Below are 27352 nucleotides of genomic sequence, written 5' to 3' on the forward strand. Positions count from 1 at the left end.
GTCTAAGTCTCCCTTTAAGTCCCTTTACATATCTTTTAAATAAACCGGGGACCTATATTTAGGTGCATATTCATTAATAATCGTTATATCTTCCTGTTGAATTGATCCCTTAATCATTATATAGTGCCCTTCTTTGTCTCTCTTAACAGTTTTTGTGGTAAAGTTTATGTTGTCCAATATTATATGGCTATGCCCGCTCTGTTTTCATTTTATATCTTTTTCCAGCCTTTCACTTTCAGTCCGCATGCATTGTTGTTGGAAAGATGTATTCCTTGTGAGCAGCAAATACATGGTTTTTGTACCTTGCCCCATTCAGCCAATCTGTGCCTTTTAACTGGAGAGTTGAGGCCATTAACGTTCAATGTGACTATTGATAGGAGTAATTTTGCCCTGCCATTTTCCCAAAGATATTTTCTAGCATATGCTTTGAACTTCCTGTGATCTTTTGCTGTGAGGTTTCCTTCCGTTGCCTTCTTTCATACTGATGACCGTGTTTCGGTGTTTCTCTGTGTAACACATCTTTCAGCATCTTTTGCAGGGCTGGATGAGAAGAGACAAATTCTTTCAATTTCTGTTTGCTATGAAAGGTCTTTATTTCTCCTTCATTCACAAATGGGAGCTTTGCAGTATATAATAATCTGGGCTAGTAGTTTTTCTCTGTTAGTACCTGGGCTATGTCTCGCCATTCCCTTCACAAAGGCACAGGTATTGTCCCATCTTCCCACCTCTATAGTTCCAACACCTGGCTTGGCCCTTGGCATGTACTGAGGCTCTGAGTTCTATCTGATAGAAAACTCCACAACATTAGGCACTACTGGAAGGCCAAGGGAAGTACATCACTTTCCTTGAGAGGAGGAGTGTCAAGGAGAGCTTCCAGGATAAAGACACAAGAGAAGTACTTGTTGATGTGGCAGTGGAGAAGCTGAGGGTCAAGAAGAAGCTGGGACAGTACTCTAAGTGGAGGAGAGTGTGTAAGTGCTGGGGAAGAGGGTGATGGCAGCAGATGATGGCTCAACTAGCTGAGTGTCTGTCATGCACCTGTGAAACTTGGATTTCATTTCCACCTCCTGGCTTCAGCCCCACTCAGCCCTGGCCTTTGTGGGCATTTCAGAAAGAAACTAATCGATGGGCGCACTCTACCAGTCTCTCTCTCTCTCTCTCTCTCTCTCTCTCTCTCTCTGTCTGATGCTCTCAAATAAATAAATAATCTTGGGCCGGTGCAGCAGCTCACTAGGCCAATCTTCCGCTTGTGGCGCCGGCACAGCGTGTTCCAGTCCTGGTCGGGTCACCGGATTCTGTCCTGGTTACCCCCCTTCCAGTCCAGCTCTCTGCTGTGGCCCAGGAATGCAGTGGAGGATGGCCCAAGTCCTTGGGCCCTTCACCCCATGGGAGAACAGGATAAGTACGTTGCTCCTGCCATCGGATCAGCGCGCTGCGCCGGCTCCAGCGCACCAGCCATGGCAGCCATTGGAGGGTGAATCAACGACAAAGGAAGACCTTTCTCTCTGTCTCTCTCTCACTGTCCACTCTGCCTGTCAAAAACAAAAACAACAACAACAAAAAAAAAAAAACAAAAAACAAAAACAAATAAATAATCTTGAAAATTTATTTTGGTGCAAAACCATTTAAAAACCATCATCAGTTTTTTTCCATAATATTTGCTTTAATGAACTTTTTGAAAATGCCTTACATTTGCCTAAAGCAGCCTATGCAGACCAAGACAGGAGCTATTTTGGCTTATTGATGAATTGACCCCTTTATCATTATGAAATGACACTTTCTCCCTACTACTATTCTTCATAACCGTATCAGCACTGGGACCAGCATTGTGGTGCAATTGGTCGGGCTGCTGCCTACAATGCTGGCATCCTATATGGGTGCTAGTTTTGAGGCCCAGCTGTTCCACTTCTGCTCCTGGCTTCTGTCTAGGCCAACCATAGCTGTTGTGGCCACTGGAGAGTAAGCCAGCAGAAAGATCTATCTTCCCCTCTCTCCACAACTCTCCTTTTCAAATAAATAATGTTTTAAACAAATCAGACCAGTACTTGGGATATCCCTAGTGTTACTTAAAGTCTATTTGGATGTTCATATAGCAACCCAAGCTTTCTTATGATTAAAGTTAGCATGGCCTATCTTTCTCTGCCCTTTTATTTGTGTCTGTGTCTAAGGTAGGTGTCATGTAGGCAGTATATCATTTCGTGTTGCCTTTTCATCCGTTTCAACAAAAGCTACATTTTGGAGTATTTAGATCATTTACATATCATGCTATAATTGATACAGTTGTGCTTAAATCTACCAATACCAAAAATACCAAAAGCTGCAATATATGTGTATGTGTATGTGTATGTGTATGTTCATATATATGAATATATATGGGGCCCTGCACCCACATGGGAAACCTGGAAGAAGTTCCTGGCTGTTGGCTTCAGATCGACCCGGCTCCAGCTGTTGGGGACATCTGGGAGGTGAACCAGTGAATGGAAGACCTTTCTCTCTCTCTCTCTCCCTGTCTCTCTCTCTCTCTCTGTGTGTGTGTTTAACTCCACTTCTAAAATAAATACATTTTTAAAAAGAAAAACTTTCGTTAAAATTAAAAACATAAAACTGTACAGATCATAGAAACCCTCAAGAACCCCTTGGGAACCTCGGCATGAGCACCTTGCTTCTACCCTATTTTCTTTCACAACAGCGGTAAGTTCCTCCATCACTGTAAGACAGAAGTTTGAACTTCAGAATATCTAATGAAACCACCTACCCAATCCGTGGCTATGAGAACACCAGGACCAGAAGATATACTATGGCTAATAAGTACACGAAAGATGATGAACACTCTGGGCTCTCAAGGAAATGTAAATTAACTGCACTGAGATTCCATTACACACACATTCTACTCTGCAAAGGCTATAGCAGCACATCATCCAAGTTTACAGGAGGATATGAAGTTAATGAAACTGTCACTCATTGTTAGTTGAAATAAAAAGGTGGTACAGCCACTTATTGGTATGCCAGTTTTCCCCTAAAGGTAAACATTCACTTACTATACAACCCAGCAACGCCTGTCCTAGGTAATTACTAGGTCAAAAAAGCATGTCTACACAAAGACTTTTACCGAAATGTTTGTAACAGCTTTGCTCATAACAGGTGAAAAATGAAGAGCCTAATTGCTCACCCCTCGCTAAACCCATTATCAATGGCACATGCACATGAGATAACTTAATGCAGGAGTGCTCCAAGGACACATGCAAGATAGCTGGATGAATCCATGTGGTAACCTGGAACAGTGAAAAGAGCTACACACCAAGGGTCAATACCACTTGAATCCACTTCCATGAAGCTTTTGAAAAGACAAAGTAACAACAGAAAGAAGTTCAGGACTCCCAAGGCCTGGAGTAGGGCACGGCATGAATGGCCAAAAACAGACATTCATTCTGTGGGGGCAGTATTTGATCTAGAAGTTTAACTTCTCTGCCCTATTTTAGAGTGCCTGGGTTCAATCCCTGACCCTAACTCTACCTTCCTGCCAATGCATGCCTTTGGAGGCAGTGGTGATGGCTCAAGTACATAGGTCCACACCACTTATGACATGGATTGAGTTCCTAGCTCCTGGCCTCAGGCTCAGCTAGGGACAGTTGGGAGCATGTGCAGAGTAAACCAGTGTGTCGGAGCTCATTTTATCTCTGTGCCTCTTGAACTAACAAATGAATGAATAATACATATTTTGAAAAGGAATGGTTGTAGGGTGACATATATTGCTGTAGTGGCAGAGCCATGATATATCTGACAAAACTCAGAAAGAACAGAAAGTTGTGGATTTTGTGTTTTTTAACCTTATTATGGTCTCCCTGATCGGCGACAACTAACTGAGCACCAAAGGGGAAACCCGTTGAAGTGAAATGGACACTATGAGAAACGCTGACTTGATCAGCCCTTGCCCTTACTGCGGATGAACAACTTGATACGTTATCCCACTTAGTATATTTTATGTTTGTTCTACTTTAGGTTGAATACTGTAATCAATACACAGTTATTCTTAAGTGTTGAAACTTAACTGAAAAGTGATTGCTGCTAAATATAAGAGTGGGAATAATAGAGGAAAGAGATGTGCAATTTGGGACATGCTCAAGCTGACTTGCCCCAAATGGTAGAGTTAGAAACATATCAGGGGATTCCAATTCAAGGTGGCATGTACCCATGCCATCTCACTAGTCTGAGTGATCGATTTCTGTTCACAATTGATCATAATGATAGGACTAAGAGCCAAAGGGATGACATAAGCAAGACTAGTGTCTGCAAATACTAACCGATAGAATAAGAAGGGAGAGAACGATCCACCATGGGAAGCGAGATACACAGCAGACTCAAGAATGGCGGATGTCCTAAACAGCGCTCTGGCCTCAGAATCAGCCCTTAAAGCATGTGGATCCAGCTGAAAAGCACATGAGAGTATATCAGGCATGGGAAGCCAAGACACACTGGGGGAAAAAATGACCTAAATGAAAGTTCTCCACAGGTGAGATCCCAGTGGAAAGAAAAGGTCATCAAAGAAGGAGGTACCTTTCTCTGAAGGGAGGATAGAACTTCCACTTTGACTATGACCTTGTCTAAATAGGATCAGAGTCGGTGAACTCAAAAGGCTTCCATAGCCTTGGCAACTCATGACAAGAGCCTAGTGTGATTACTGATGCCGTATACAAGAGTGTCAAGTTGTGAGCCGGCGCCGTGGCTCAATAGGCTAATCCTCCACCTTGCGGCGCCGGCACACCGGGTTCTAGTCCCGGTTGGGGCGCTGGATTCTGTCCCGGTTGCCCCTCTTCCAGGCCAGCTCTCTGCTATGGCCAGGGAGTGCAGTGGAGGATGGCCCAGGTGCTTGGGCCCTGCACCCCATGGGAGACCAGGAAAAGCACCTGGCTCCTGGCTCCTGCCATCGGATCAGCGCGGTGCGCCGGCTGCAGCGGCGGCCATTGGAGGGTGAACCAACGGCAAAGGAAGACCTTTCTCTCTCTGTCTCTCTCTCTCACTGTCCACTCTGCCTGTCAAAAAAAAAAAATAAAATAAAAAAAAAAGAGTGTCAAGTTGTTAAGTCAACAGGAGGAGTCACTGTGCACTTACTCCTCATGTAGGATCTCTGTCTTAATGTGCTGTACAGTGTGATTTAATGCTATAACTAGTACTCAAATGATATTTTCCACTTCATGTTTCTATGTGGGTGCAAACTGTGGAAATCTAGACTTAATATTTGCTAAACTGATCTTCTGTATATAAAGAGAATTGAAAATGAATCGATGACAATGGAAGGGGGGAGGGAGTGGGAAAGGGGAGGGTTGCAGTTGGAGGGAAGTTATGGGAGGAAAGCCATTGTACTCCATAAGCTGTACTTTGGGAATTTTTATTCATTAAATAAAAGTTAAAAAAAATTCGGGTTCATTCTTGAGGGGCACTCTATATATTTAAGAAAGAAATCTGCATGCTTCGATTAAATATTAAATATTTAACAGTACTTAACAAATTGTATTACCTGGCTATAATAATAAACAGAAGAGTAAAAAGAAATAGTAACTTGCTTTTCGGACCAAGAATGCCTAAAACCAACTTACATCAACCAAGTAATACAGAATCATTGGAAGCTTTTTCCCTGGGAATGGACTCAGACAAGCTCTCCTCTTTTCACTAGCTGCCTCCGACATTGCACTGAAGTGGTGCACTCTTGGAAACACGCTTTAAGGACTGACATTTAAGGAACAATATTTGAGAGTCACACTTTCGGATGAAAGGTAACTCCACATAATCCAAACCCAGCTAAATCAATTTACTGGATGCAATATCAATAACTGAAATTCACAGAATTACTATGTAGCAACAAACACAATAGGAAAATAAAACTAAACGACAAAACACAGAATAGGAACTACATATCTAAAGAATGAACCAAAAAAGGTCTAATCTATGTAATATATGTAAACATCTATCAGTGAAAACGGTACGTTAAGAAAAGACTAGGAAGACCTAACAGAAAAATAGATCGAGCATATGCAGAAAGCAATACTAAAAATGGTCCAAAGGCCACTGAATGTTCAGTGGACTGTTAAGGCACCTTCAGCAGGTTACTGCAAACTGCAGATCATAACTTGCTAGCGGGAACTCAGACACATGAGGTAAAGAGGGAAGCACGAAGTGGGACGAACAGAAAAGTGAGCACCCTCCATCTTTTGAGAGGTGTGGGACAAAACAGAAAGCAGCCGCTTCAAATCAGACCTCAAACCTCGACATTCACTTCCCCAGTCACCCGGCACAACTCCACGTGACCCCACTGTGACGGAGAGGGCTTTGATTGGCTGAGTCACTCGCTATGGCATACGCACACAATGGGCGTGCAAACTGTCCAATCAGCAGGCACGCTAGTTGCACCAATAGGTACTCCGACTCCGCGGGATCCCTTTGAGAAGACGCCATAGTTGCGCATGGGTTTGGCTGATAGACGTTGAACAGCGCTTAGCGCTTCAAACTCTCCTTTCTGGTGCCCTTCCTCTGCGCGGGGCGGAGCAAAGGAGAAGCTTGGGATCCCTTGGAAGCCGGAAAGTGGTGAGTGCACGAGGCTGGGCCTCTCATGGGGATGAGTGAGTAACCGGTGGCAACACACTGGAAATGACTAACGTGAGCCACAGGGCTCCCCGTGCTCAGTTTCATAAGTTTCAGAGCCTAGTTTTGTGCTGGGGCAGCAGCTACCTGGATCCCGCCCCATCCATGGCGTGTAGAATGGGCCAACACCGAGGACCCTAGTCATCCCAAACCCCTTCCTGCAAGCAGCGGCGTTGGCTCAGTATGAGCAGCTTTGTACCATCAGCCCGTGTCTACAGCGAGGCCACGGTGGTCACTAAGGAAAACCAGGACTGCAAGCGGGGATTGACGCAGAGAAAACCTGCTGTCTGTGGGGCCGTCAGTCACTCCTGTCCTGGTAGTGGTTATCGGAATCCCCTGAGTTTCCTGTCCCGAGTCCCTGCAGAATAGCCTTCCTAAGGGTCCAGTCCTTTTTCTCTGCCTGTTGACACAGAGCCACAGACAGAGTAAGTTGGAAACAAAACTTTTATTTTAGCTGCAAGTTATGGTCCTCTACATGGAGGAGGCCTGAAACTTCGCAGGACCTAATGTGGAGTCAGAAAGGATCAGCAGGAGACACCAAGCCAGTTAGCCTTTTTTAGGGACACTGCTGAGTTTCCTCAGGTATTCTTAAGGGAAAGAGCCGATGGGCCCTTAAAGAACCTCCTTTTTCTTTCTGATAATGGAAATTAAATTTTCACAAGAAATTCAGATGGGTGTCATCCCGTAGCCATCTTCTTTCATTTCTTTAACAGAGTCATGCTGCTGTTTGATTTCTCTGAGCCCATCCGTTTTGGAATTAGTTCCATGCTTTGTGCATGATTGTTTGATTTCGTAGGATTAACCTGAGTAGAAAGGATGATAGGGAAAATTCGTGAAGTCATTGTTTTCTGCTAACTTCTAGTAGGAATAGGTGCACCCATGGATTGACCACCCTGGTAGCTCAGTGAGTTTGGGTCAGTTCAAATGACTTCCTATTCCTGTCCACCTTTGCACCCAGAGGTGACCCATTCCTGTTTTTTTTTTTTTCCATTTGGTTGTACTTTATAATAAACATTGCCATTTCTACCAAAGAGTAATTTTGCAAATTTTGAAGAAGTTGCTAGGAATTATTGTTATTATACTGGAAAGAGTTTTCCCCCTTTTTTACACACATGTGTGTCTCAGGCTGTGCTTAGGTAGTTCACTGATTCAAGTGTTTAGGGGTCTTGGCTTCTTTCAAGTTTATCTTTGAAGGTGTTGGTAGTGCCATTCTTGCTCATGACAGTGCATTGTGATTTTTTTAATGTTCTGAGGAAAATCAGGTTGTAGGTTGTAAATAAATTTAAATTCAGTAGGAAGTGTTGTCAGTATAGAGAATAATATCCAGGTATATTATTCTTGTGAATTACCAATACTTGGAGTGGTCTAATGTATCCTTTCCATATAATTTAAGTAGCTTCACTCTATGATAAAACATTGCTAAATACTCCTCACCACTACTTTTGTATTTATGGAGTGCTATTTAATTACACTTTTTGTCATTAATGTGTCTGTAAATTCACTTGTAATTCTGTAAGCTTTTGCCTTATGCAATTTCTTCCCTGTGTAGGTGCATACATATAAGCATTTTTCTAGGTTGGAGAACTTTCTCCTTTATTTTTATCTAATTTCAATAATGTTTATACTTATACCGTTATAATTTCTAATGCATGATTTGTGAAAATCAGTGTCACCAATCCATTTCTTTGAGCTGCTGTTAGAATGGTTTTTCCTCTTCACCTTTATTTTAACCTAATTGATTCTTTTTATTATTTAAAATATGTAATTCTTTGTCTCAAAGCAGCAAATATTGAATATATTTGTTGGTTAAAGATGGAGCTAGTAAATACATCCAGAATGCAGAATGGCTAAATCAAGCTAATTTTGGTGTGTATTATACACATGTTTTATCAAAATAAAATTTGATACGTAATCTCCCAGCGAGTTTCTGTAGAATACACTGTTGTTAAACAGTGCCACCATGTTGTACAATAGATCACTTTATTGATTTTTTTAAAGATTTTTATCAATTCATTTGAGAGGTAGAGTTACAGACAGTGAGAGGGCGAGACAGAGAAAGGTTTTCCTTCTGTTGGTTCATTCCCCAGATGGCCACACGGCTGGAACTGTGGCGTTCTGAAGCCGGGAGCCTCTTCCTGGTGTCCCATGTGGGTGCAGGAGCCCAAACACTTGGGCCATCTTCTACTGCTTTCCCAGGCCATAGCAGAGAGCTGCATTGGAAGAGGGGCAGCCAGGACTAGAACCGGCACCATATGGGATGCCGAGCTGTAGGCGGAGGATTCACTCACCTCGCCTCGGCGCCCACCCCTGTAGGTCACCTTAATTTACTCTGATATAAATGAAATTTACCACCCTTTTGATAACATGGCCTCAAATCTGACTCCTCTGTGTGTCTTTATTCTTTTTGTGTTTTTGGACAGGCAGAGTTAGACAGTGAAAGAGAGAGAGAGAGAGAGAGCGTGCGAGAGAGAGAGAGAAATGTCTTCCTTTTCTGTTAGTTTACCCCCAAATGGCCGCTACAGCTGGTGTGTTGCAGCCCTTGTGCTGCGCCAGTCAGAAGCCAGGAGCCAGGTGCTTTCTCCTGGTCTGCCATGTGGGTGCAGGGCTGAAGGACTTGGGCCATCCTCCACCGCCTTCCCGGGCCACAGCAGAGAGCTGGACTGGAAGAAGAGCAACTGGTACTAGAACCCGGCGCCCATATGGGATGCTGGTGCCGCAGGCAGAGGCTTAGACTAGTGAGCTGCGGCACTGGCCTTTATTCTTAAAACATATGTTTTTTGGACACAGTAGTGTGTGAAGTCTCATTCCTCATGTATTGCATCAGTCTCTATCTTTTAATTGGTTATCTAGTCTTAATACTCCTTTATGTGTTCTGGACATCGATATCTTGTCAATAAATGTGTTGCAAGTCATTTTCTAGTTTTAGAATTTCATTTCCATTGTCTTTATAGTAACCTAGTTTAAAGTTGTTTAAGTTCAATTTGTCTAAATTTGAAATACAAATTTCCCATGAAATACAAATTTCATATACATATATTTAGGAACACAGTGATATTTTCCAACCTGCCCCCGTTGCGCCCTTGAACCCATAATCCCATGCTCCCACACTTCCAACATTTTCCCTCCTCTATCACCTTTTCTCATTCTTAGTTTTTAAAAGGATCTGTGTTCAGATTACTTCAGACTCTTAAGATTAAGCATTCAAAAAGAGTAGGAAACAATAGTAAAAACAATGATACAAAACACTTTTCTTCAACAATAGAAACTAAAGCTGTAAACGATCGTCAAATAGCAAAACGTCGATTTCAATCGTGTGTGTTTTAATATTAGGTACTCTGTTAGTTACCATAGATCAAGGAAAACATACTTTTGTTCTTCGTGTATCTAGCTTTTTTTTCACTAAGTGTAATGGTCTACTTGCATCCATTTAATCGCTAGAGACAGGGTTTCATTTTTTTTAATCATTGAGTAGTATTCCATAGTATTTCTCTACCTGTCCTCAGTTGATGAACATTTGACTTGAATGTATGTCTTTGGTATTGTGAATTGGGCTGCAATAAACATTAGAGTACAATCACTCCTTCATATGCTGAAGCTGTTTTGTTTGGGCAAATTCCCAGGTATCGGATCATTTGATCTATTTTCATACTTCTTTTTTTCTAAAGATTTATTTATTTGAAAGAGAGAGAAAGAGAGAGAGAGAGAGAGAGAGAGAGGACTTCCATGCACTGGTTCACTCTCCAGTTGGCCGCAACAGCCAAAGGAAGCCAGGAGCTACTTCCAGGTGTCCTAAATTGGGTGCAGGGGCCTGAGGACTTGGGCCATCTTCTACTGCTTTCCCAGGCCATAGCAGAGAGCTGGATTGGAAGAGGAGCAGCCAGGACTAGAACAGGTGCCCATGTAGGATGACAGTGCTTCAGGCCAGGACTTTAAACCACTGTGCCACAGCGCCGGTCCCTATTTTCATACTTCTGCGGTATCTCCATATTGTCTTCACAGTTGCTGCACCAGTTTACATTTCCACTCACAGTGGATTAAGGTAATTTCCCCCCCATGTCTTTGCCAGCATTTCTTATTTGTTGATTTATATATGAGAGCTGTTCTCATTGGTGTTAGGCAAAACCTCCTTGTGGTTTTGATTTGTATTTCTTGAAGGCTAGTGATCCTGGTCAGTTTTTCAAGTGTCTGATAGCCATTTGGATTTGCTCTTCAGAAAAATGCCTGTTTAATCCTTTGTCCATTTCATAACTAGGTTGTTTGTTTTGTGGTTGTTGACTTTCTTGAGGTCTTAATAGATTCTGGATAGTAATCCTTTATCATTTATGTGGTTGCAAATATTTTCTCCCATTCTGTTGGTTTCCGCTTCACTTTGCTAAGTATTTCTTTTGCAGTCCAGATGCATCGTTTTTTGCAATCCCATTTGTGAATTTGGGCTTTGATTGGCTGTGCTTTTGGGTTATTTTCCAAGAAGTCATTGCCTATGCCAATGTTTGTCTTTCAGAGTTTCCCCACTGTTCTCTATTAATTCAGTGGTATCAGTTCGTAGATTCTGGACCTTGGTGCAATTTGTGTGGGTTTTTGTGTAAGGTGTAAGGTAGGGGTCTTGTTTCATACTTCTGCATGTGAAGATCACATTTTCCTAGCACCGTTTGTTGAAGAGATGGTCCTTGATCTAGGGACTGATTTCAGTTTCTGTCTCTCTCTCTCTCTCTCTCACTGTCCACTCTGCCTGTCAAAAAAAAAAAAAAAAGATAATTGGTGAAGCCTGGGCTGTGGTATAATAGGTTAGACCTCTGGCTGTGGTGCCTGAATCCCATGTTGGCACCAATTTGTGTCGTGGCTGCTCCTCTTCTGATCCAGCTGTCTGCTTATGGCCTGGGAAGGCAGTGGCAGAAAGCCCAACTGATCTGTGTCTGTATCAGTTAAGCTACAGCCATTGTAGCCATTAACCAGGGAAGCAGTGGAAGAATGACCTTTCTCACTGCTTCTTACTCTCTCTGTGTGTAACTCCACCTCTCAAATAAATAAATAAATAAAATCATAAAAATATAAGTTGTGCCATTGTAATCCATAAGATGTACTTTGGAAATTTATATTCATTAAAAAAAGTTAAAAAAATAAGTTGTTTGTAGATGTGTGGATTGATTGATTGTCCCACTGCCCACACATCTATTTTGTGTTTTTTTGCTTGTATGCCATTACCAGTCTGTTTTGATCTTAAGTGCCCTGTGGAAGCCTTGAAATCTGATTTTATGATGCATCTGGCTTTGTTTTTGTATATAAGATTGCTTTAGCTATCTGAGGTCTTATGTTTCCATTTTAATTTTAGAGTCATTTTTTCTTCTAGGTCTGAGAAGAATGCCACTGGTATTTTGATTGAGATCACACTAAGACTCTTAAGTTGCTTTGGGTATTCTGAAAACTTTGATGATATTACCTCCTCTAATCCGCGATGAACAGAGACGATTTTTCCATTTTTTGGTGTATGTCTTCTATTTAATAGTTTGTAATTTTATTGTAGGAGTATTTGACATTCTTGGTTACATTTATTCCAAGGCATTCAATTGTTTCTGTATCTTATATCAGATGTTTCCTTAACAAGGAGATAAAGATGTTTTCCTACATTTCCTTTTACTAATTCTAAGGTTTTACTTTTCAGGCGTTAATTTGGTAATCTACCTATAATGGCTTACTTCTAGAAGTGTTGTGCAGAGGGGAATTTTTATAAGGAAAATTCCGGAATGTAACAGATGGCAGGTTTTAAAGGATTCGTAGAATTATGCCAACTGTCTAAGCAATGAAAGGATGTATCAGGAAGGGAGAGCAGCAAAAGTGGTAGTGAGAGGTCTTGCATCTGCTGCTTCACTCCCAGCTGGCTGCAACGGCCAAAGGAAGCCTGGATCCAGGAGCCAGGAGCTTCTTCCAGGACTCCCACCTTGGGTGCAGGGACCCAAGGTCCTGGCTGTCTTCTACTGCTATATATAGAGTGAGAGAGAGGAGGGCGGGGCTGGGAAGATGGTCTAGGCAGGATCAGAAACAAGATATTGGGATGAACAATACCAAGTGGATAAGGAGAGGAGAATAGGAGTGCTGTAATATGATCCACAATTAGCCCAGGGCAAGACAGATGTGGTAGAAGCACTGGAACTAGAACAGGAGAGGCAGTTTAGTTTGGTTCCAGAAGACACCATCTTTCCAGTTCGAAACTGTTGAAACATTGGATAGGAGCTTGCCTACACAAACATGTTGAAAGTGCTGTCTAGTACCTGACACATAAAGGCTGACATGGATGCACATTTGTCATTTACAAAATTCTTCGTACAGATGATTGCGATTACCCCATTTCTATTAGTAGTGTTTTTAATTGCAACTCAAGTAATCATTGTGTAAGGATAGGTGATACCGTAAGGGATGTTAAATCCTGTGATTTTCATCTAATGACATCAAGTGTTGTGCTTTAGAACATAGCTATTCAGTATGAATTAGAGAAAACTGGGAAACATCCATGCAGAATTATTCACATTTTGCTTAGAGTTCCTTTCACAGTACAACGCAGACATGTATGTATAGTCACAACAGAGATCGTGTGCACTGTCTTGCCTGAAATATTTTATATCTGTCCTTCATGAAAGTTTCTCAGCTTGTGATTTAAATCCTAGGGCAAATGGAACAAACTTCTCATCACCTAACATGAAAATAACCACAGTAAATTAACACTAGCTTATATGTTTTACTCATCATGCGAGGGAGTATCAGTCTCGTAGAGAAGGAAGGCAACAAAAGGATTGATTGATTGATTGATTTGAAAGTTTGAGTTAGAGCCATAGAGATAGAGAGAGGGAGAGAAAGAGAGAATCTACCATCCACTGTCTCACTTCTCTGATAGATGCATCAGCCGGTGGCTGGTACCAGGCCAAAACCAGGAGCAGCCAGTAGCTTCTTCCTAGTCTCCCATGAGGGTAGTTGGGTCACAGGCACTTGGGCCAACTTCTACTACTTTTCCCCAGGCCATTATCCGGGAGCTGAATTGGAACTGGAGAATCTGGGACATGAACCGCTGCCCGTATGGGATCCAGTGGTGAAAGGGGTGGCTGTACACTCTTCACCACAGTGCTGGCCCCAGGTTTTCAATTCTGATTTGGCATGATTGCATGAACACAGATACTTTGGGGTCTCAAATGTCTGAATTTCCATTGCCAATATATGAGTGTTAAGGAAAGCTAATGCAAAAAAAAAATTTACTGATTGAAATAAACTGTTTTCTATAAGAGTTATTGATATTCTCAATTATATTCACAATACATATAGATATAATATTTTCTCTGAAGAGTGGTGCATATTTTATTTTTATTTTTTATTTTCCTCACATAGGGAAGAAATTATGCTAATTTATCGGCAAGATTATCTTCATATAAAGACCACTGATCATGGTTTCCGTACTTTTTTGGTTCATTTAGATCCATCTTAAAATCCTGAAACATGTTGAGTGTATTTTGAGCTTGCTGACCTGGGTGGGGCCCATCTACTTTTTGGAAACTCTATTTGTAAATTATGAGGTTTACTTAGGTCTTTTATGAGGAACACAGTTTGTATTGTTCAAAATTTACAGCAAGTTTTATTAGAGAAGATATGGAATAACAAAGAATATGAAAGAATATGTAGTTGTACTACCCACTTCTTTATTTGTCTTTTTTTCCCCTTTGGTGTCTTGTCTATACATTCATTCAGTGTCCCCATTTGTTTAGCTGGCTAGTCTCTCTATTTCTCCATTTTATCCCTGTGCCCATTGTCTCTCCCTTCATCATTCCCTCCATTGTCATAGTATAAATTCCTCCTATCTTGTTTTACACTCAAAATGCCCATCCATCCATTCATCTAGACATCCATTTCCTACTTCTCTCTAATTAGGAAACATGGGTAATTAAACACCAAACAAAGATGGCACTACAAAGGGACAAGAATAGGTGAATTCAGATAAAAGAGATGCAAAATTCCCAAATCCACAGATAGTCAAAAAACACTTGGAACAGCATATGATAAGCAATTGTTTTACTGTCAATAAATGTGTAACATTATAAATAAACCTTTAAAAGTACAAGGTAAAATGAAAATAATCACTTCAATGAATGCTAAGACTTAACTTGATAAAATGTGAAGGAGGTACCTTTCTCTGAAGGGAGGAGAGAACATCTACTTTGACCATGGCCTTGTCTAAATATGATCAGAGTCGGTGAACTCAGGGGGCTTCCATAGCCTTGGCAGCTCATGACAAGAGCCTAGGGTGATTACTGATGCCATAAACAAGAGTATCAAGTTGTTAAGTCAACAAGAGGAATCACTGTGCACTTACTCCTCATGTAGGATCTCTGTCCTTAGTGTGCTGTGCATTGAGATTTAATGCTATAACTAGTACTCAAACAGTATTTTTCACTTTATGTTTCTGTGTGGGAGCAAACTGTTGAAATCTTTACTTAATGTATGCTAAACTGATCTTCTGTATATAAGAGGATCGAGGGTGAATCCTGATGTGAATGGAAGGGGAGAGGGAGTGGGAAAGGGGAGGGTTGCGGGTGGGAGGGACTTTATGGGTGGGAAGCCATTGTAATCCATAAGCTGTACTTTGGAAATTTATATTCATTAAATAAAAGTTAAAAAAATAAAAATGAAAAAAGATTTATATATTAACTTACTGCAAAAGCAGAGATGGAGACGGACAGGTTCTCTGGTTTACTCCCCCAGTGGTCACAGTAGATAGGGCTGGTCCAAGCAGGAGCCGGGATCGATCCAGAAACTCTATCCAGATTTCTCACATAGGTAGCAGGGGTAAAAGTACTTGGACCCTACTACATTGCTTTCCCAGGTATATGAGCAGGGAGCTGGATTAGAAGCAGGGGATCTGGGACTCAAGCTGTATTCCATTATGGGATGCTGACATTGTATGTGGTGATTTAAACTTCCTGACCACGTCCCTGGTCCTGCTTTGAACATATCTCTTTAAACTTGCTACATATTTGTAATGGAAGGAAATGTTTTAATTTGATAAAGCATGTAGCCTCAAAATGGAAAGCTTGTCCCATCTGTGATGGTAAAATAATCAGCAGCTTTCCCATGTATAAAAGCATGTAACAGAAGGAAGCCCATTCGCCACACTGCAGTCAGGCATTGAATTAGCAATATAAATTAAAGAGGGAATACAAGAGATAAAGGAGGAGACAGAGAAGATAGAGATCACATATCTTGATAGTCCAAGATACTCCATTATCAAATATAGGAACTAACAGTTCCTTCAGAATACAAGACATCCTACAAATGGGTAAGCAAAAACATGATAAGAAATGCATTGTATGTGTGTGTATATGCAATATAAAAATAAGCATAAAGCCATAAATCGTATGTATGTTGTATATAAAATAAGGTACAAATGTGTAATGTTGAGAAAAGATGATGATAGAAGGGTAATTGGAAAGGTGTATCTGTCTGTGAGTTTGAAAATTCACTATTGAACATTGATTAGTTTTCCTTCAAGTTAAACTATAAATTCAATACCTTATGGCACACATTGAGGAAAATTTGTAATATGCCATATGGTGGGCCAATTATAAAGACCACATTAAAGGAAATTCACAGAATTATCCTTAGGAAAATTATAAATAAACATATTGTACCACCATCAACACATGCTACATTCAGCATATTAAAAGTATAAAGCTTCCTTGGGGAAAATCTCAATGAAATAGATTCAGGGTTCAGAAACACATGACATCTTGTAATACCTGACTGCAAAAATTGTGTGGGTTTGTTTTATGAAATCACAAGTCATCCCAGCACAAAGCACACATGTTTCCTATCTGCTTTTACAATAATAATGTATCACTTGGAGATTTAATGCAGTAAAGTAGCCCGGAACTGGAGGCCAAAATTGAAAAGATGTCCTGAATCACCCTGACCCTCCCCTTGGCCCTGTGGTACACAGGCAGGAAAGTGACTCAGACATGCACCATCATGCTGAATGTCAGGAACTTGCTTTCATGAAATCTGTCGGGCAGGTTCCCGACTGGGAAAGCCATGGTGACTTCCCAGGTCCGAGTGACAGGTATCCCATGGCAGAGAAGAAAACAGTGACTGAACCTCGTTGCACATGGTGATACTACGACCATGATCAAAATGTGCTTCTGCATCATAAAGAAGAGAGGTTACAGGCCCGATTCCACAGCCATTTGGATCCAGAAAGAGATGGGAATGATGAAGCTAGGTGCCTTAGTAATAATTTTTTAAAAAAAAGGTAGGTGTCCCTTATCATTTTTCTTTCAGCAGTGACCTTTGAATGCTGAGTCAGAGTAATTACGTTGGGCAGAGCAGTGGAAATAGGCACAGTGAAAATAAGTCCAAATATGTTCTCCCGGAGATTGCCCATTGTGTCGGGACAGTAATTTTAAAGGGAAGAGCAGAGTAAACAGAAGTTGAGGAAGATGAGCAAGATGTAGCTTGGGAGACTGTTATTTGCAGGAGTTTCTAGAGGTATTGATATCACTGCATGTGAGCCTTCTGGCAATCTGGACACTTAAGACACTAATCCATAACTGGTGAGAAATGAAAATTGTCATTAGCTCAGCGTCAGCAAGTTGCTCTTATTCATAGCCTCCACTACCAAGAACCACATTGAACTAGTTGTCTCAAAATGTCTTCTCCTGTTTATCTGGACAACAAGTAAAAGAAGGCTATTTTGGGACCAGCGGTGTAGTGCAGCAGGTGAAAGCCCCAACCTGCAGCCTTGGCATCGCGTATGTGTCCAGGTGCAGTCTCAGCTGCCCACATCCATTCCAGCTCTCTGCTGTTGCATGTGGGAAAGTAGTGGAGGATGGCCCAAATCCTTGGGCATCTGAACTCATGTAAGAGACCCAGAAGAGGCCCCTGGCTTTGGTTCAGCTCAACTTTGGGCGTTATGGCTATTTGGGGCATGAACTGGCAGATGAAAAACTTCCCTCCTCTCTCTCTCTCTCTCTCTCTCTCTCTCTCTCTCATTCTCTCTCTCTTTCCCTCTCTCTCTCATTCTCTCTCTCTTTCCCTCCCTATCTTTTCAATAAATAAATCTTTAAAGAAAAGAAGGCTTTTTAGGAAATATTCCAAAATTCATAGTGGCATCTTTTTCATGATATGAGAAAGAATGCGATTATATCTTACTTAACTAGTATGTTCATAAGAACAACTTTTTTTATTCTCAAAAAGCACATATATATGTATACCACTGAATTTTTCTATGCTGTGTTCTAGGTTTATTCAGCAGCGAACAAGCAAGCAGTAAGAAACAATCATGAGACACATAATTTTCTAATGTTTAGGGAAATAAATGTGACCAATAATACTTTATATTAGTTGAGTAACGCTTAGTACCATAAAACAAATTGTAAATTCTTTCATACAACATGTTGGAAGTTTTACTGTGGTTGATCACTCACTAGATCATATTTGAGGGTACTGACAGTTCCCCAATACTGATTTTTTATAGTTGGAACGATGCTATATGTCTTTGCTAGTTTCAGTCTTCTAAGTGCTTTTCCATAGTTTATTTATTTTTAAGGTATGCCATTTTCTGAACTTTCATTGCATTTGTTTATACGGCTGGCCAACAGAGAAGAATGCAGGTGAATGTGCATACAGAAGCACACACATTTTTTCATTGCTAGTTTATTCCTCATGTCCCAGCAACAGCTGGGCCTGGATGAAAACTGGCTATTTAGGTCAATGCTCCATCTCTTAGGTGGGTGTTTGTTTCCTTGTTGTAGAGTTTCTTGATCTCTTTGTAGAATCTGGTTATTAATCTTTTATCAGTTGCATAATTTGCAAATATTATTCCCATTGGGTCGGTTGCCTCTTCACTTTCCTTACTTTTCCTTTTCAAGTAGGGAAACTTGCCAATTTGATGTAATCCCAATTGTTAATTTTGGCTTTGACTGCCTGTGCCTCTGGGGTCTTTTCCAGGAAGCCTTTGCCTATGCCTACATCTTGCATGGTACCTTGGATGTTCTCTAATAATTTGATGATGTCGGATCATAGGCTTAGATCTTTCATCCATATTGAGTGGATTTTTGTGTAAGGTGTAAGGTAGAGGTCTTGCTTCATGATTCTTGTTTTCCAGCACCATTTATTGAATAGACTGTCCTTGTTCCAGGAATTGGTTTTAGATCCTTGATCAAATATAAGTCGGCGGTAGATGTTTGGGTTGATTTCTGGTATTTCTATTCTGTCCATGGCCTGTCCATCTGTTTCTGTAGCAGTACCATGCTGTTTTGATTATAACTGCCCTGTAGTATGTCCTGAAATCTGGTATTGTGATGTCTCCGGCTCTGTTTTTGTTGTACAGTATTGCTTTTGCTATTTGAGGTCTCCTGTGCCTCCATATGAATTTCCACATCATTTTTCCGAGATCTGAGAAGAATGTCTTTGGTATTTTGATTGGTATCGCATTGAATCTACAAATTGCATGTGGGAGAAAGGACATTTTGATGATATTGATTCTTCCAACCCATGAGCATGGAAGATTTTTCCATTTTTTCGATATCCTCTTCTATTTCTTTCTTTAAGATTTTGTAATTCTCATCCTAGAGATCCTTGGCAGCCTTGGTTAAGTTTATTCTAAGGTGTTTGATTGTTCTTGTAGATGTTGTGAATGGAATTGATCTCGAAGTTCTTTCTCAGCCGTGGCATTGAATGTGTATACGAAGGTTGTTGATTTTTTGTGCATTGATTTTAATTCTGCTACATTTCAAAACTCTTCTCTGAGTTCCAGCGGTCTCTGAGTAGAGTCCTCAGCATCCCCTAAATAAAGAAGCATATCATCTGCAAAGAGGGGTAGTTCATCTTCTTCCTTCCATATTTGTATCTCTGATTTCCTTTTCTAGCCTAATGGCTCTGGCTAAAACTTCCAGTAGTATATTGAATAGCAGTGGGGAGAAGGCATTCCTGCCTGGTACCGGTTCTCACAGGAAATGCTTCCAACGTTTCCCCATTCAATAGATGCTCTCCGTGGGTTTTTTGATAAACTGCCTTGATTGTGTTGAGGAATGTTCCTTCTATCCCCAATTTGCTTGAAGTTTTCATCATGAAAGGGTGTTGTCATTTATCAAATGCTTACTCTGCCTCTATTGAGATATTCATATGGTTTTTATTCTGCAGTTTGTTTAGGTGGTGTATCACATTGATTGTTTTGCGAATGGTGAACCATCCTGCCTACGAGGCATAAATCCCACTTGGTCTGAGTGGGTGATCTTTCTGATGTGTTGTTGCATTCTATTGGCCAGAATTTTATTGAGGATTCTTGTGTCTATATTCATCAGGGAAACTGGTCTGTAATTCTCTTTCTCTGCTGCATCTTTTTCAGGTTTAGGAATCAAGATGATGCTGGCTTCACAGAAGGAATTTGTGAGGACTCTCTCTCCTTCAGTTGTTCTGAATAGTTTGAGAAGAATTGGAGTAGTTCTTCTGTAAATGTCTGATAAAATTCAGCAATGAATCCATCCGGTCCTGGGCTTTTTTCTTTGTTGGGAGGGGCTTTATTACTGATTCAATTTCTGTCTCAGTTATGGGTCTGTTTAGGTTTTCTGTGTCTTCATGGTTCAATTTAGGTAGGATGCAGGTGACCAGGAATCAATCCATTTCTGATAGATTTCCCAATTTGCTGGCATACAAGTCCTGTAGTAATTTCTGATGATTCTCTTTTATTTCTGTGGTGTCTGTTGTTAACATTTCCTTTTCACCTCTGATTATATTGATTTGACTCTTCTCTCTTCTTTTTTTAGTTATTTGGGCTGCTGGTGTATCAATTTTGTTTATTTTTTCAAAAAGCCATTTCTCGGGGGCCAGTGCCGTGGCTTACTTTGTTAATCCTCTGCCTGTGGTGCCGGCATCACATAGGGGCACCAGGTTCTAGTCCTGGTTGCTCCTCTTCCAGTCCAGCTCTCTGCTTTTGCCCGGGGAGGCAGTGGAGGATGGCACAAATGCTCGGGCACCTGCATTGCATGGGAGACCAGGAAGAAGTACCTGGCTCCTGGCTTCGGATTGGCACAGCACTGGCTATAGCTGCCATTTGGGGAGTAAACTAACAGAAGAAAACCTTTCTTTCCCTCTCTCTCTTACTGTCTGTCAAAAAAAAAAAAAAAAACAGCTGTTTGTTTTGCTGAGCTTTGCTAATTTTTTTAGATTCAATTCTGTTGATTTCTTCTCTACTTTTAATTATTTCTCTTGTACTAGCTTTGGGTTTGGTTTGCTGTATTTTTTCTAGATCCTTGAGATGCACTGATAGCTCATTTCTTTGGTGTCTTTCCAATTTCTTGATGTAGGCACTAGTGCTGTCAACTTTCCTCTCAACACTGCATTTGCTGTATCCCATAAGTTCTGATATGTTGGGTTGTTACCTTCATTTGCTCCCAGAAAGTTTTGGTTTCTCTTTTGATTTCTTCTGTGGCCCACTCTTAACTAAGAAACATGTTGTTTAGTCTCCATGTGTTTGCATATGCTCTAGGGATTCCTGAGTTGCTAATTTCCAGCTCATTCTGTGGTGGTCTGAGAAGATGCATGGTGTGATTTTGATTCTTTTGAATTTGCTGAGACTTGCTTTATGGCCTACTATGTGGTCAGTCCTAGAGAAAGTTCCATGCACTGCTGAGAAGAATGTGTGCTCTTCAAGTGTGGGATGAAAAGTTCTGTAGATATCTGTTGGATCCATTTGGTCTGTAGGGTCGATTAAATCTGCTGTTTCCTTGTTGATTTTCTGTCTGGGTGATCTGTCCATTGCTGAAAGTGGAGTATGAAGTCCCCCAATACTATTGTATTGGAATCTAAGTCTCCCTTTAAGTCCCTTAACATATCTTTTAAATATCCAAGTGCCTTGCAATTATGTGCATATACATTTATAATAGTTACATCTTCCTGAGAATTGATCCATTAATCATGATATAGTGCCCCCTTTGTCTCTCTTGACAGAGTTTGTTTTAAAGCCTATTTTTTTCTGATATGAAGATGGCTACGCCAGTTCTCTTTTGGTTTCTGTTAGCAGGGAATATCTTTTTCCCCACCTTTCACTTTCAGTCTGCATGCACCTTTGTCGGAGAGATGGGTTTCTTGTAAGGAGCAAATAGATGGGTTTTGTTTTTTAACCCACTCAGCCATTTGTGCCTTTTAATTGGAGAGTTGAGGCATGAACTATTCAATGTGACTATTGATAAGTAGTGACTTTGCCCTGCCATTTTTCCAAAGATATTTCTAATCTATGCTTTGGCCCTCCTGTGGTCTATTATTGAGAGATTCTTCCTTTACCTTCGTATTGATGACTGGGTTTCTGTGTTTCTGTGTGTAACACACCTGTAAGCATCTTCTGTAGGGTTGGACGAATCGTGACAAATTCTTGCTATTTCTGTTTGCTATGATATTTCTTTATTTCACCTTCTTTCGCACATGAGAGCTTTGCAGGATATAATATTCTGGTAAGGCGGTTTTATTTTTCTCAGTATGTGGGCTATATCTCGGCATTCCCTGCTAGCCTGTAGGGGTTCTGATGTTTCTGATGAAGTCTGCTGTTTCTGAAAGGGTTCTGATGAGACATCTGCTGTGAGTCTAATTGGAGATCCTCTGAGAGTAATCTGACACTTCTCTCTTGCACATTTTAGAATCTTTTCTTCCCATTTCACCTGGAGAGTTTGATTACAACGTGTCCTGGTGAGGATCTCTTCTGGTCTTGTTTATTGGGAGTTCTGTGTGTTTCCTGTACTTGGATGTCTCTGTCCTTCTCCAAACCCGGGACGTTTTCTGCTAGTATCTCACTAAAAATGCCTTGTAACCCTTTCTCTCTCTCCATGCCTTCAGGAACTCCTAGAACCCGATTGTGGGGTATTTTAATAGTATCCTGTAGCTTCACAACAATATTTTTTAGATTTCTAATTCCCTCTTCTTGTCTTTGGTTTGACTGTATACTGCATATGAAATCATTTTTAAAGTGACAATATTCCATTAAAATATTACTAATAGCACGTATTACAGACAACAAGTTTAAGCCAAAAGGCATCTGTGACACAAGAAAACGCCCGAGGGGCCAGAACAGCCTTGTGGGCACTGTATTAAGCCACTGTTTGCCATGACATCATCCCATATCAGAGGGGGCCAGATCAAGTCCCTGCTGCCTTGTTTCTGATCCAGCTTCCTACTGATGTGCCACCGATGGCATCAGAAGATCGTCTGACTTCCTGGGCTTCTGCCAAAAACGTGGCAGAATACGATGTAGATCCTAGCTCCTAAATGTAGCCTGGCTCAGGCTTGGCTGCTGTAGCATATTTGAGGGAGTAAACCAGTGGATTCTGTCGTTCTGCCTTTCAAATACATTAATAAATACATGATTAAGTATTTTTTAAAAGCTGAGTGAAGAGTAGGGGCCGTTAGTGGGGCATGCCAGGTAAGGCATTCCTTGGAATTCAGGCATTCCACATGGGTTCCAGGTATGTCCAAGCTGCTTCATTTTCAATCCAGTTCCCTGATAATGTCCTTGGAAAAGAAGAGGCAAATGGCCCAAGTGTTTGAGCTCCTGTTCCCCTTTTGGGGCACCAGGAAGAAGCTTCAGCCTCCTGGCTTTGGTTTGGCCCCCTCGGCCATTGCAGCCATCTGGAGAGTTTATCAGTGAATGAAACATTTTCGTCTCCATTTCTCTCTCTCCCTTTCTTTTTCCACCTGTCCCTTTCCCTCTCTTGCTGGACCTGACTTTCTAGTATAAAGAAATATTTAAAGAAGAAAGTGAACAATAGGAGATGTTTAAACAATAGATGTTTAAAATCAGTGTTTCCTGAAATTGTATATATGGAATGCAGAAAGGTTGTATACCTTAAAATTTTTTTCGAGGTAAAAAATGTTGAAATGTGAATTAGGAGACAGTTAAACTAGAAATCAGGATGAAGATATCCTATCCTATACTTTCATAATGAATGGTGATAACTAGCTGCTTTTAACAACATAAAAGATTCTGTTGAAATCTCATTTTTCATTATCTCTGCCATTTGTTATCTTTTCCAGTCACAGCGTGGCATGCCAGAGGTACAGTAAGCCTGGCTTTGCATATTATGTACTTTTTATCATTATATATTTGAGTACTAGATGCTTCTGAGATGAAAGCTATAGCACTCTCAATTAAGAGTAAAAGCGTTAGGAAAATGGAACTGCCTGTAGTGTAACTTTCTTAAAGAAGCATCTGTAATGCATGGCAGTTTCTTCAAATTGTACCTAATTCGAGGAAAACCTAGTGTGCAGCAAGATGCTAAAATATCCAAATGGGAAAGCTCTAGAAAGACTTTAATTCAGTAACAAAATTGCTGTTATATGCACCTGCTTTTACTAAAATTTCCATTGACCATTTCATTTTTCATTATTATTCCTGTTGCAGAAGGAGATAGCGAACAATCTAAGCCTGAGTTGTGGCCACTAGGTTAAAAGCTCCTTTGGGTCACCAGAGGAAAAGATTCATAGACTTGATGTAGATAAACTACAGGGAGTATGAGGAAGAGTCATAGTATAGAAACAGTTTCACTTGATTTTCTGTTGGTAGTGGAAAAACTGTCCCCCTTGCCACACATGCATTAAAAAGATTAAAGAACATAGTAATGCTGTCCCGCACATGAGATGCAAATTGGATCATCACATACATTTCATTCAGATTGTAAGTATTAATAGTTGGGAGGATATGCAGAAGTTTCCAAAGTTTTACAGGTGAGCATAAGGAAGGGCTGTTTTCATTTGGATCATAGTAGACTCTCCCCTAGAAATGGAAATAAGGAAGAAAAAAAAATAACTGGGCCAGAAACCAAGAAGAACAAACATTTTCTCTTGGAAAACTTGGGAAATTTTGAAGAATTAAGCTGATAAACCACAGATCAGAAATATTACCATACTGTATTTTTCAGTGACTTATCTCAGCAGTAGGAAGTGATCTCAGCCTTTGATTAGACCCACAGTTTGTGTGATGTGATCTCTCAGAATCATCAGACATCTAAATAGAAACCAAACAAAACCAAAATAAATCCACGTTAAGAGTTTGCACAGCCTCAGATCTCATTGCTATTACTCTTCTCAGTGACATTGTTACATTAGTTATCCACCCTAACTACTCAGTCATTAGAGAGGACTCTTGTTTTAATATGCCTTGCTGCATTTCCCACTTGGCTTTGTTTAACTGGGAACTCTCTTTTCCCTTGCAGCATGAGGTGCCCCTCTGTTCCAGGCAGCAGCCAGTAATGATCGTGGAAAGTTTCCCGGTGTGTGGAGATGGGCTATGAAATTGTGTGGAGCCCCATTCCGGCTATAAAAATCCTTTCTTCTGTTTTACTGTGTGTCTTTTCCAAATTCTGTCTTTTAGGATTGCCCTTAATTATATCAGTTACTCACTTTTCTTCCCAAGTGTTCAACTTTTTTTCTGAAATTTATTAGAGTTTAGGTTTCATTTCAGTCAAGAGTCTGCAAGGAATGATTTAGTAATCTGTCTGTGGTAATTTCAGGGAAATATCTTATGTTAATATTTCCCTGGCGTTCTCATAGTTGTTAGCATGGAAACTATATTTTGCTTGAAATGTGTTATTCTGCGTTGAGGAATACTTTTTCTAGGTCAATATATTATCGCATCATTTATAATGACCAGGCTATGGAGGGCTAAATAGAATAATTCACTTGAGCTTGAAGGAATGTAACCTAGTTCTAGAAGTATAGTTTTGGAATTCACGGTATATTTGCTCTCTCTTATTTGCAAAAATCTTGAGAGAACATGGATATTGGATGGTGTTCAAATATTCAGGTCTTCTCCGTAACACGGAACATTGTTAATCATAACCAATAGAGACAAACTCATGCCTCACATAATCCCAATTTTTGTGTGGGCTTGGGCCTGTGCTGTGGCTTAGAGTAAGCCTCCACCTGTGTTGCCTGCATCCCATATGGGCACCAGTTCATGTCGCAGCTGATCCTCTTTTGATCCAGCTCTCTGTTGTGGTCTGGGAAAACAGTAGAAAATACCCTGAGTGTTCAGGTATGAGCACAAATTGAGTTTTGTAAATACTTTTGCAAATCATGAGCTGGTGCTGTGGCATAGTGGGTAAAGTCACCCCCTGCAGTAGCCAGCATCCCATATGGGTGCCACCTCAAGTACTCGCTGCTCCACTTCAATCCAGCGTCCTGCTAATGAACCCAGGAAAGCACTGCAAGATGTCCCAAGTCCGTGGGCCTCTGCACCCACAATAGGAGACTAGGAAGAATCTCTTGGCTTTGGATAAGCCCAGCTATGACCGTTGTGGCCATGTGGGCATGAACCATCAGATAGAAGAGTCAGTCTCTCTCTCCCCGATCCTCTTCTCCCCCTCCACCTCTGCTTCTTTGTAACTCTGCCTTTCAAATAAATAAATTAACCTTTGAAAAGTAATACTTCAGATTCAGAGGGTAACCTTGATAGAGTTGAGAGCTTTGTTCTTATGTAGTGAAACATATCAAGGTTTCTTTCTGATCAGCCCTGTAAACCAGAGTCTGACTACATACTAGTACTAGGTTCAGACCAGATAGTTCTTTAGATTTCATTTTATTCTTGAGCTGTAGTGAGCATGCAGGTATGCCTGCAATATTAGGTTGGAACTTAATATCTGATGCGGCAGTATCGGAAGGCTGTTTCTTTCTGGGTTGATTATGTGCTGAGGCTCTCATGTTATGAATAGGATTAGTGTCCTTAGCAGAAAGTCTTGGTAGGAGTGGCAAGGGAGTAGTCGGACCCATAAAATCTCCTATGAGAGGGAGGATGAGCTGCCAGAAGGCAGAATAAGCTGGTGTCTTTATCTTGGATGTCCCAGTGTTTAGAATTGTGAGCTTCACATTTCTGCTTATAAATTACTCATATAAGGAATTTTTGCATCCTGAATGAATCCAAATATTACTGTGAAACCTTTCATAAATGTCTAAAAGGTGATAAATCTGGTAATATTTAAGAAGCCATGAAAACACAATTGCTCTTCCTGTATTCTTAGGAAATTTACATTTTCAGGTGTCACATATGTCTTTTCCTGTCAGCGCGCACGCGCGTGTACACACATGCACACAGTCACTAACACACTTGCATAATTTTAATTGGAGTTTTGTTGGATGCCTAACTTAGTTCAGTTTGAGGAGAATTGGCATTTGATGGTATTGAATTTTGTCATACACATGGAAGCTGTAGCTTAGTGTCTTCACTGATGGTAAAGATGTAATTGACTTTGAATATCAATCTAGTAACTGCCCATATTGGTGCACTCATTTGTGCCTTTATTAATGTTTGTTTATTGTTAGGATTTTCTTTATAAATGATTGGAGGAAGTTATTTCCACATATATTTCTCCTTTCCCTTTATCTTTGTTTTCTGTATTTCAAATACATTAATTTTTCTCCATTTAATTTTGTATGTAGTGGGTTTTTGGAGACGCTAGTTTTGTTAATGTTTTCTCAAAATGTATTTTTATGCTTCACTTTCTGTAATTGCATTCTGGCCTACTAGCTTCAGGTTCACTGATGTTTAACTCAGTGGTATCAAGTCTACTGATTAGTCTGTCAAGCACATTCTTCACCTTTGTTGATGTGTTTTTCACACACTTATTTTTTTCTGTTTGATTTTTTTCTCCTTTATGTCTGCTGAAATCTTTAGGGTCTCATCCAGATAATCCATCTGTTGTCA

The 27352-nt window shown here is 40.6% G+C and overlaps 1 long non-coding RNA gene across 1 annotated transcript in view; it reads left to right on the forward strand.

Annotated features, from left to right (window-relative positions):
• The first annotated feature begins 6438 nt into the window (after positions 1 to 6438).
• LOC149119205 (uncharacterized) overlaps positions 6439 to 27352 on the forward strand; it is a 33978-nt gene continuing 13064 nt past the window's right edge. The window contains exon 1 of the long non-coding RNA XR_016228619.1: positions 6439 to 6579. This is a non-coding gene — a long non-coding RNA (uncharacterized LOC149119205). The remainder of the gene's footprint in view (positions 6580 to 27352) is intronic.

The sequence above is a fragment of the Oryctolagus cuniculus genome, chromosome Y, assembly GCF_051225735.1.
Source record: "Oryctolagus cuniculus isolate XC-2025 breed Fujian yellow rabbit chromosome Y, ASM5122573v1, whole genome shotgun sequence".
Lineage (NCBI taxonomy): Eukaryota > Metazoa > Chordata > Mammalia > Lagomorpha > Leporidae > Oryctolagus > Oryctolagus cuniculus.